Here is a 13,074-nt window from a genome sequence, read left to right on the forward strand (position 1 = left end):
AAAATCCTTTAAGCAATCATTCTTCACCTTTATTTTTCTCCTTTACAACCTTCTAATCAAGTTTGCTAGTCAACAAAATTAACAACTGCTGACTTGTATAGGTTAATCCTTATGTCTCCTTAAATAGGTAACGTTGATATTCTTCTAATTAAACATTATTTTTTTATCTTAGGGTTAGGTCAAATTCATTTAATCCTTCCATCTTTTTATTTCCTCCTTCTAGACACTTCTCAAAACATCTCTTTGAATCCATGTCTGAAAAATTTCAAACACAGTTTCTCAAACATTAAATGTTCCATCTCATCAATACTTATCCTTCACATGCTTTAACCAATCCAAAAATTTCAACTATGTTAGCTATGAATCTCAATTCCTTCACAAATAACAAATGTCGACACTCGGCCAAAACTGTGTTCCTTGGCCTCGGTCATTACTAGATAACCCAGTCATCACTAATTGTCTTGCTTAGCTTACATTGTCTTCACTCGGTCCAACTTTTCTGATACTTAGTCTTTACTGGTGTTCGGTCGACACTATATTTTCTCAGCTTCTATTGTTCACTCAGTCAATACTAACACAACTTGACTTCAATTATAAGTTCCTTAATCATCTTCTTTGAATCTTGGTTTAGCCTATGCATTTGATACTTTATTGATCATCTTTTCCACGATTAAACTCAAATACCTTATCCACTTAGTAATATGATTAAACAACACACTATCTTGTCAAACTCCAACTAATCGAGTGCCCATTGTAGTTCCACATAACTCAACCTTTCCACCAAGTCTTTTTGTTATCTCTTCTTCTCAAATATTCTTCATCAATCATCTTGATATGGCACTCTACTCACATAGAAATTGTCACACCAATAAGGTTTGACATTAATGACAACATAACAATTATTCCAATTTTAGTTTTCAACAATCTCCCTCTTTGGCATTGACGGCCGCACCTCACTTCAAGTTTCCATGCAATCCAAAGCTCTTGACTTGCTTCAATCAACTCTCTCTATGTTTAGAAACAAATCTTCATTAATATCCTTAGTTTCATTCTGATTCTCATCTATGATCATCTTTTAGTTTCATTTTTATTCTCATTTCATGCAGGTCTTATATGCAATACCTCACTCTTATATTGTAATTGCTTCATGGTCTCCCTCTTTCTAGATGAATTTTCTCATCCATAATCTCTCCCTCTTTAATTGCTTGCTTGGTAATTGCATAGATAATCTCTCCCTCTTTACTCATGTTTCCATGGTAACTCTATAAACTCTCCCTCTTTGACAAAAATTCCAAAGACACTTCAACATCTTCAACTAACTCTGTCTCATACATCTCCAACATGTAGATATCTCTTTGTCATTTTTCACCCTATGTCATCTTTCTTATGACTAATTCAACATCTTGTGCTTATCTCTTCATAGCTTTAGGCAGGTCCTAAAGTGTGACCTTCTACATCAATTTATAAAATATTTTGATCAAAACATTTGATGTAGAGCTCCATCTTAGTTTTAAGTAGCCTCAGTTAGAGGAATCACCCCCAATTTACCTCTTAGATATTCATAAGCATCCTTACATAAATATTTTCTAAATATATTAGCTATATGTTCATTTGTATTCACATACTCCAATCTCACTTCTTTGTCTTGTTCCAACTCTCTCATGTAATGATACTTGATAGAAATGTGCTTGGTCTTGGTGTGCATTACAGGATTTTTAGATATGTTTATAGTACTTGTTTTATCACATAATATAGCAACCATTTTAGTGATCTCTTCCTTCATTCCTTTCAACAATTTCTTGATCCACGTTATGTGAGAACAATTAACTATTGTTGCTACATATTCAGCTCTTGTTTGGGGGATACAATTCTTCTTCCTGTTTGTCCATGAGACTAGTCTCTTTCCTAGAAAAAAAATCTCCACCACTTGTACTATTATTGTCATCAAAATTTCCATCTCAATCTTCATCAGTGTATACTCTTAATTCAAACATATCACTCTTTTTTGTAATATAATACTTAATCCTCTATTCCTTTCAGATATCTTGGTATTCTTTTAACAATCATCATGTGATTATCCTTAGCATTTGTAGAAAATCTAGCAACTATCCCAACTACTAGTGCAATATTGGGTCTACTATGTGTTGGCTCTTGATTTAACAGAGTTTGAATAACAAAGTATGCAAGGCAAGAATTGCATCTATGGGTAGCTATCTCCAATAATGGACACAATTCACCAAGAACCTGGGCCAACTATAAGTTTACACTCCTTCTTCACTTTAGGGTCTGTAAAACCTAGGTGGGTGAACCTCTTAAAATTTGATTATGTGACCAGTACGATGAGCATAATTAGGATCTAGAATAATAGATGAAACCCCTAAATCTTCTATACTTAACCAAGAAATCACAAGCATGAAATAGCTAATAGCATGACTCATGACGCTGGTAAGCTAAGTGAGGGTTAGACTTTGAATAACTTTCAACATAAAAAGGGAAAAGATGATTTAATATGTTGATATGAGCAAGACCTAGGTATGAGCAACAAAATTGAATGATCCTATCTCTGATCAGTGCCTTATCTATTGGGCAATTAAATGAATTACAACCATACATCTTCTAGAAATCTTTGACATAATTCCTACATCAAGATCGTTGATCTATCTTTCACATTGTGAATAGACATCTGCACCAAACTGAATCTCATACTCAGATTATCCCATCATGAAATATGCAAAGCCTGTGATAAACATCAAGCAATTACATGGCTCTTTGTTCCATAAGAAAAACATTTCAACCACATACATTTTTAAACAAAATGCAACCTAGTTTATGCTCTTTGTTCATAAACTAGAAAAGATGACAAATCCATGAATAGGAGACAAGATTTAGAATGAATATGAACCCCTTTGTTGTGCTTTATTCATTTTCCTTGAAAAAAAATACATGAAAGATGTACAGAAATGACTCACAAATCACCTAACAAATGAGAACTATCTGCATAAAACTTAAATGTTACTCAATACAAGAGAAATTGTTGAAGAATGGTGTCTCAGTAGTGAGAAGTTTTTCTTAGAACATTGGAACCAACCTTTACAATGGATGAATGAAAGAAAGATATAGACAAGGATGAATTCCCAGATCAGATCTAAAGATGACATGTGTCCACTTGAAATTCCATCCTCTACTGTTGAAAAACCTCTTTCATCTTTCTACCCCTGAAAACTAATTTAGTTTTCATCATTTCTTTGTAACAAACTTGTAAATATCTCTGCTTAATGATGAAAACCTTTATGCAACCAAAAATATTTGATATGCATCAAGAATGCTAATAAGACTTTTGGTTAACTAATTTGAATGTGACCAAACTCGATTCCAATTGCATTTTTACCATTTTTACACATATTCAGGTCATTACCATGCTAGAAAATAGTTTTGAACTTCAATGTCTAAATACAGTTGCAAGTTGGGAATCTGGGACAAAACCTCATATAGCTCAAACAAACTATTTCCTGTGTGAAAACAAACTCCAGAATTAGAAAGTTTGTCTTCTCTCGATTTCGGCGATATATAATATCACTATACTAGCCTTCCAGAAACTCCCAGAATGTCACTTTTAAAAATAGTCCCTTTGCTTTAAAACTTGGTCTGCACTTTGGATTTTCAAAATTTTAAAAATGTCTAAAGTTTCAACTTTAGAAAAAATAATTTTGTCATTTAAAATCTGCACGTATCCCTTTTTGAAAATGATTTTAAAATGTTTCATTTTTTTGGCCTCACCCTACAACTTTGGGTCAACCGTGGCTTGACCTTTTTGCCACGTGGCAGCCTTTGATTGGCCCACCAACCTACCACCAATCTGCCACATCACCCTTAGTCAACACCTGCATGTCATCACTATGTCATCATTGGGTGGGCCAACTGCCATATGGCACTTCCCCACTTCCCCACTTCACTTATCTGTCGAGGAACTTCCTATTGCAAGGAAGTGCTCACCATCCATTTCGCCACGTAGTGTGATCTTAAGCCTTCAGTCTAAATCTGTTGTTGATTTCCATGTCATCGCTAGCCAAGCTTGCTACCACATGGCGCTTCCCCGCTTGCCCGCATTATTTAACTACCTTGCAACTTCTCAAAGTGGGAATGCACCTATTGTTCGATCTGGACACGTGTCAACATCCTATGCATCAAGTGCCATGTCATCACTGTCTACATTCTTTGCTAAAATTTCCTCGACTTGTGCACCAATTGACCATCTAGGTCGGGTCCCACACGCAAGCCTTGCCTTTCCAAAAGGTTCCTTTCTTTAAGATACCTTGTCTATTGAGTAGTTTATTATTTAAACTATTATAAGGGTCACTGTATCCCTAATGTGGGACTAAACTTTTTTTTTTTTTTTGCCCCTGTTCTACGTTTCTACCATTTTGCCCAGGGTCTCTGCCAGCACCATGTTTCCACACTCTTCAGCTCTTGTGATCCCAACTTTGACATTCTTGAAAATGACCTTGTTGAAGTTTTGAAAGCCCTGGTACTTGTTAATGCACTTGGAGCAAGAGCCCAGTTGCTGGTCCTCCTTCACATCGGAAGGGACAATAGCATCCGTGAACACAATTATGAAGGAGCCTTTTTCTAGTCGCTCCTCTAGGGAAAAATTCCTCTTCAAATTGTGACATTGTAAAAGAATATCAAAGAGTAATTGCAAGGGAGTGAAGATGTAAGCGTTCACCGCTCACATGAGCACGTCGAGTCGAGTAGTCCCATAGAGCCATCTAACACACAAGCCCCCTACCACCAATGCAGCTTCTTCTGTGAGCGATCCTTGATGATACAGATCAACATGCACCATTTCATAATACTTGATTTTAACTATGCTGAGTGGAGCCTTCGAATTGCAGATGAAGTGGCCTTCTCTAGTTAACGCTATCCACCAAACGTGACCCGAAACATTTCCTCCACTCATTTCTAGATCTTCCCGCATTCCACTCTTCTGCCCTGTATGATGCTAAGCTTTTCCTTCTGTGCCTTATGGGTTTTCTTTATTCTAGGTGCATGTTCTCAAACAACGGCTTCTTCTTCTAACAAGGCAGCTCTTCCCTACAATGCGTGGGTTCCTCTTGTCTTAGGCGTGGACTGAGGCTTCTTTTTTATTTTTCTCAAGCCGTGGTGTCTCCCCCTTTATGTGTGTTCTACTTCACTTCATGTTTCCTTGGACTCTCGTGTGAGCTCCATGTCTTCACGTGGAGCTCTTCCCTTACACAAATCACCTCCTCTCCATTCACACAACACTCCCTTATTTTTGGGTTGCTCCCTTTCACACCCTGCATTATTGCGTCTATAGTTTTTTTTTTTTTTTTTAATGCCACTGATTTATATTTAAAATTTCTTGAAGAATCCCTATCATTATCCTAATGACCTCTATTTGATATTTGAAAGTCAATGGCAATACCCAAATACTTATCTACTTTCAACTCCATCACATTTTCATTTTAATACTAGACCCAAAGCATACTCCATATTTACTGTAATTAATCAACCTTTATGTTTTGTATAGTGTCATCATTGATAATGCTGGTAATATTGATAGTCTTTGAATATTTATTAATATCCTTGACCACTTTTTGACTTGAGTATTCCTTTTTACCTCCAAGCACATTCCAAAATGCCTCAAATTTAGTTCCTTCTTTTTGTGGCTTGGACTGTATGTCAACCTTTATCAAGTCCAACATTCTCTCAACAAGTTCATGATCTTGTGTTGTGCTAAGATTGCCCAACCATGTAAAGACAGTCATCTCCACTTGCAAGATATAACGATATTATGAATTCAAGGATGTTGCTACTAGTTCAACTTGAAGTGCTTGCATATTATCTAGACCAATTCCTTGCACCCTAAAAAGCGCAAATTTATCTTCTTTATACGTATCATCATCAATCCCTTTCTCCTTAATGTATTCCTTGTACCCACTGCTAAGTAAATAATCAAATCTATTAAGTGCCCTAGACCATTACTTAATAGTATCAAGTTGCTCAACCTAGTCCCTTGAGAACCTTAGGTTCAAGATATATTGAATATCATCGAGTGAAGGATCATTAACATCATATCCATCTAGAAAATAGTATGCCTTTTTTGTACGAAGATTGATATAGACATGGTGACCTATTTCAAGACTGTGAGTGTAAGCATGTGATTTCTGACCTTTGCCTTGAAAGTACTTCCCATAGACAAGGCAAGCATAGACATTCAAATTTGAAAGAGAGACTAAGCAAAACTTCTCAAAATCAAAATCTAAAAACTGTCTATTGACAGTATCTAGATATGGGCAATCTTTGTGAAATTTGACGAGGCATTGGCTCTTCTGATGAAGAAGTACACCATTCAGTCCTCAAACACAAATGTGCATATCAAGAGATAATAATAAGATCACTACACATCCTTTTTTAAAACCAATTCCCAGTCAATCCCTGAAATAGGTTGGATCCCCAAAGTGGGTTTGACCTAAAAAAAATTTCAAATTTAAACACCTGAACTATCAAACTGATCCACCGAACACTTGACTTTGACAAGAAATAATCTATATCATTGGTTCAACTTTTAAAACTCATTTTCACCTCTTTCTACAAATTTTTGACTTCATGCCAGGAGGTCCTTTCACTGGCCTTAAAAACTAACCAAAACACCTGATCAGGCTCTGAAATTGAACACACGAATTCTCTGTTCCACACACTCTTAACCTATCGAATCTCGTCTCATGAAGAATTCTCAATCAAAATGTATTCACTATCAAAGTTACCTTCTCATAATCACCTGCAAGAAAACATGTCAAAAAACAATAAATCACATTCGGATTTGGCTTTGAAAATAGGGAAACCTGACACTTGGGGAGACAAAAACTGGGGCATTTGTTCACTGTCACAAGGAGAATATAAATCTGGGATTTGGGCTTATGAAGAATAACAGGATGCATTTGGCGAGTGGTCAAAGTGGGCTACTCCAAATTTACATACTCGAAACACTGACAGAAAACATTTTTTTGCAAATGGAATGGACCTAGGAAAGTGTGCAAACAGATTCATCAAAGCTTAAAAATTGCAACACTTGAAGTATTTTCAGAGTATGAAATTGTGGTACAATCCATTTAATCTCATCTATCACATATTTTGAGATATGACATCACGAACAGGGGTACTGACAAATCTATTTTTCTTGACACCGGTAAAAAGTTACAAGTTGCATTTGGAATCACATTTGAAAACTAATCAAATGGATTCATCACAAGCTCAAACTTGAGACATAGAAAGTCTCTGACCTCTAAAATGCAATGCAAAAGGAATTTTCTCATTTTGGTCAACTGGGTCAATATTATAACAGGTCAAACAGGGCCTTCCAAAAAATTCAAAAAATTCAAATCAGCATGACATCTGTAAAAGACCAACTTTGAGGGATTCAAAACCTAGTCAAACAGACTCAAAAAGACTCAAAATCTAAACCATAGGTTCTCTAGTATGGATACTAAATACTCCCAAAGTGGTGAGTCATGAAACATTATTGGGTGCAAGATATTCAATTGCAAACATAGGCTCCTATCATTGTTTGACACTTAAGTGAAAATGCAGAATTGACAATTGCTCAAAACAGGACTTCACGAAATGACTCAGAGTAGTAGTTAACTTCATGGAACACATAGACGCACTAAATGAAAGGTGCTAGAAGCATTAAACACCTCTTAGGCCTCAAATGGACAGTCAGGTACATGTGCATCAAAAAGCATTTATAGGGCTTAATTTTCTCAATGGTACTCAAAATTGGGGCTTCAATTTTGAGTCCCCACACTATGAACAACATATTGCAACTTTCCAATCATTGATCTATACAATGTTTGGTTCACATCAATAGAATCATCATTCTTTGAAATTTTATGTCTAGTAGCCATGGATGTTCCAACTGGTCTTGAGTCTTACATTCCAAAAGTTTTCAATATCTCCTTGATATACTTTGATTATGTGATGTAGATAACTTTTTTAATTTGATACACTTGCAGGCCAACAAAAAATTTGATCTCTCCAAACATAGGCATCTCAAAATCTTGCCTCATTTGATCTACAAATAATTTACACAATGCATCTTTTCCTCCAAATATGATATCATCCATAAATATCTCAACTAACATTATCTCCTTCAATCTTCAAATATAGATTTCCATTATCATTTTTCCTTGCAAAACTAATCTTTGCCAAATAAGTGTCCAACCTTTCATACCATGCTCTACAGGCTTGTTGTAATCCATATAGTGCTTTGTGCATCTTAAATACCATATCTCTTTTGTTTGGATCAACAAATCCTTCAGGTCGTTCATGTAAATGCTTCCAGGACCTCTGATAGAGATACATTGATTCTTCCTTGATAGAAATATCAATATGTTGATATAGAATTATCAACACTATATATTTATGTCACTGTCTCTAATTTGAATTACTGTTAGTAATAATAATCTACTCTCTCTCTCTCTCTCTCTCTCTCTCTCTCTCTCTCTCTCTCTCTCACACACACACACACACACACACATATACATATACATATATACATGAGGTGGCAAGTAGATCAATAATGTTTGCAGTTCACAGACTAAAATGTATGTATTGTATCACCTTATGTAAATGATCACATGTATATCATTGAAGGAGAACTAAACATTTTCGTGTATTGATATTAGAGCACATCTAGCAATCGATGATTAAGTATGGAAGAGTAGAGGTGCATGTCCCATAGGGAGATGCACTTCTAATTAATCTTTGGTATCAATAACCACCTAATACTAGTTAGGCATCGATAACAAAGGGGTACTTACAATAATTAGTAAAGTCTGAATTCATTACTTGCTAACTAATTCTTAGTATTGATCAACTTTTGAATATGACATTACACTTTTTTTTTGCGCATGTATAAACATATATATATTTGAATTTGATATAAAAAATATGAATGACTTCTCTAACATGTGTGTGTTTATGTGTGTGTGTGTGTGTAGAGAGAGAGATTCATACAAAAACACTTCTCTTGAGGCTATATATTTAATAGTTCAATATGGATATCTCTTCCAGTATTCCATTCAGAAATGCACACTTGACATCCATTTGGCACTCTTTGAATCCTTTGTAAGAAGATATGGAAGTAGAGTTCTCACTCATTCTAATCTGGAAACAGGGGAAAATGTTTCCCCATAGTCAATTCCTTCTTCTTGTACATATCCCTTACAAACAAGTCTTTCTTTGTTTCTTGTGACTTCAACTTTCTCATTCATTTTTGTTTCTAAATACCAATTATTTTGTAATAAAATTATTGTCTTTTGGTCTAGGTACCAGTTGCAGGGTTTCCACAATAGATAAAGATAATCACGTTGTTATTCCTCTCGAGGATACTATGTCTATTTTGAGAATTATCTCTTCTATCATGAACTAGACTTGAATTTTCAACCCAAGGACGTAGAACTTGAAATGGGTCAGCATAGTATGTGCACTAAGTTCCTTTAAGTCTTAACACCTATGCTACAAGAAATTAAAATGCATGAAAGGAATCTATACTACTGATACAGAATAGTAAACATGCTTGGAAAAATAATAGATAACTGTAGAAAACTGTAGAAAAGGAATTCTAAGCTAGTTAACAATTCAAACATCCACTAGGATCATTTTTCATAAGTGTTGTAGGAACTTTCATAGTAATTATGTTGTAGGACTAATACAATAAATCTATCTTAAAATAGGAAATTGCAAGAAATGAATCTACTCTACCTAAATCTATTCCACCTCCCAAGTGGGCCCCCTTGGTTGGCTTCAACAAACTAAGAAGACAACAAGTATTCCAAAATCACTCTCTCATTAGAATTCTTATTTTGTTACATGACTAAATAATTCATAGAGAATAGAAAAGAGTAACTTCGGAATCCCTCTAACTAACTAACTTTTCCCCTCTTTTCTTATATATATAAAGGATTGGAACTTATTACAAACATAACATAAAAATTGTGAGCAAACATTGTCAGAAGAAAAAGGTGGAATGTCAACCATGACTTTAAAACATTGATTGAGCAATAGAATAATAGTCTGGCAATAATGTAGCAAGTTGGGTCTCCTGCAATAACTCTTCTCACAAACACGACTTAACCTGCCCTGTATTTCTCATGCTATGATTGGTCTTCATTACTCCTTAAATACGATGTTCACCACTCTTAGCACCACTTCTCCATTTCCTAAATATTAGAAACATTCAAACACATATGCACAACAACATTTCTACTCTTATTCAAATATTAGAACATAGCTTTAAATATTTATATGAAATACTACACTTTATATATAATATTAAGCAAAGTATGTCACATCCATTATCCATAGGTTTAATAAGTTCTAGCTGTATCCAACATAAGACAAATATGTTGGAAATGTTTTTCACAAGGCTCAAAGAGTAAGTTCAAACTATATAAAAAGTATATCAAATTTGAGACATTAATATGCCTCATCACCAGTGACTAGGTTTTGTTCTTCTCTATCTGCTCAATTTCTTCATTCATGGGTTGAATCCAGTATTCATTATCCAAGGCATCCTTTACTGATTTAGGATCAAATTCACATAGTAGGCATGTTTGGTTCCCCACTTTGTTCCTTGTTGTAACTCCAAAATCTTTGCCTCTAATTATTTGATTAGGTGTATGTCTTCTCACATGTTTTGCTAATGTAGGCTCAGGTCTTCTCACTTCTTCAAGTTCATCTTTTAGATTAGCTTTAGGTAGCACTTCATGTATCTCAGCTTGTTCTTCTGGTTGTTTGACAATCATTTGTTTATGCTTGGCATGCTCTTCCTAACACTTGGCACTAATTGCCTAATGCTCGACATGTTGCCACTATAACCTGACATGCATTAGTTGTTGTTGCTCGACAGCTTTCTTCTTAGGTTCAGGTATATGTGTTGGGCTCTCCTTCATCAATGTATATGAAAATTTTGTAATCTTCAAGTTCTTTGTTACATTCAACTTCATTTTTTTTGCATATTCATCAACTTTCACATTTGCACTTTCCACAATTTTGTTTGTGTTAGAATTTAAACACTTATATGCTTTGCTCTTAGTGAAAATATCCTTAAAAAAATACCTTCATTACTCTTTGCATCAAATTTTCCATGTTTTTTATCTTTCAATATATAGCATTTCCTTCCAAAGACTTTGAAATATTTCACATTAGGTGCATAACCATACCATTACTCAAAAGATGTGATATTTGTACCTTTCTTGACTTGTACTTTGTTTAAGGTATAAATCACAATACTTACAACTTCTCTCCAATACTTAGGTGCAACATTCTTCTCCATCATCAATGTCCTAGCACAATCCATGATTTATCTATTCCTCCTTTCATTTATACCATTCTATGTAGGGGTCCTTGGTGCAGACATTTATCTCTTGATTCCTCTTTCATTACAGAATGTGTTGAATTCTTCAAATATGAATTCACCTCCTCTATCAGATCTCAAACACTTCAAGATTTTACCTATTTCATTTAAAAATCTAGCCAAAAACCACTTATACATTTGAAATGCATCAAGATTTTCTCTAAGAAACATCATAGTCATCATTCTAGATTAGTCATCAACAAATGGAATAAATTATTTGTCACCATAGTAGATTTGCACTCTAATAGGTCCAAAAAGGTCAGTATGAACCAACTCCAATAACATCAAAAGTATAGGCATTGCTCTTGAAACTAGACTTTTTCATTTTTTCCAATTGACATTGTTTACACATCACATTATCAAGTTTCTTCAATTTTGGTAAACCTCTTACTTTCTTCATCTTATGAATGCTTACCAAATTGTCAAAGTTTATATGCCATAGCCTCCTATTCCATAACCATATATCATCAAGTAGGTCTAGATAGAACAAGTTACCTCTTGTTCAGTCTCCACTTCCAATCAATTCACCATAACCATTGTAGATCTTAGCCTTCTTGTGTTGAAATTCAACTTTTTTTCCTGAGCCATTCAACTATACTACACTCAAAAAATTATAGTTAAGTCCTTCAACCCAATAAGCATTATCACATCTAATCTCATGAGTCAATCTTATTGATCCTTAACCTTTCACAAGACATGGTGCATCATTACTAAACTTAATAGTACCTCCTTTATAATGTTCTAAGGTTTCAAACTTACTTTTATCACTAGTCATGTGATGTGAGCAACCACTATCAATTATCCATCTATTACCTTTACTCACATGTGAAATAAGTTCAGTTTTCTCATCTTCATCATAATCATCTTTCATAGCAACATAAATAACTTCTTCATCATGACTATCATAATCATAATCAATCTCTTCTTTGGAAATATAAAAAGACTTCTTACCTTTTCCCTTGTAGTCTTTGTATCCTTTATTGTCTCTTACATCTCTTCTTCTTTTGAACTTTTTGTCTTTCCTTTCATCCTTGTCATCTCTGTCAAGACATCTTGTAGCAATATGACCAACTTTATTGCATGAAAAACATATTGTAGGAAGTTTACCTTTGAATTTTCCTTTTCCTCTTGGTAGTCTCCTAGCCATTAATGCTTCAAGATCCTCAAGATCATCATTAGAAGATTCACTCTCACTAACCTCATACTTTTCTTTCTTCTTCTTGGACTTATGTAAAACTAATTGTGACTTAAAAGAAGATTCAATAGCTGAGGCAGTAAAATTATGAAAATTTGATAATTAAAAAGCAATAAGTCTACCAACCAAATTATCCATGGTTAAATCATTACCAGGAGTACATCTTAGTTCTTGTATTGTAGAAACTCTAATAGCATATTTCTTAGTACATTTTTGTCTCCTCCATGGATCTTTTCCAAATTTTCCCACATCTTATTTGTAGTTTTGTAGTCTTTTATGTCATCAAATTTTGAATAGCTTAGGGAAAATGCAATCTCCAACATTGCATGAGTGTACTCTTCTTTCTCCTTTATATGTTGGGCTATCATAGGTGTAGGCATTGCTATGTACTCATGATCAAGTAGTGTACTATCCAATCTCCAATTCTAGCAATGTGTAGCTT

Source organism: Cupressus sempervirens, chromosome 10 (genome assembly GCF_028749045.1).
Source record: "Cupressus sempervirens isolate cs-2001-9-10 chromosome 10, ASM2874904v1, whole genome shotgun sequence".
NCBI classification, from domain to species: Eukaryota; Viridiplantae; Streptophyta; class Pinopsida; order Cupressales; family Cupressaceae; genus Cupressus; species Cupressus sempervirens.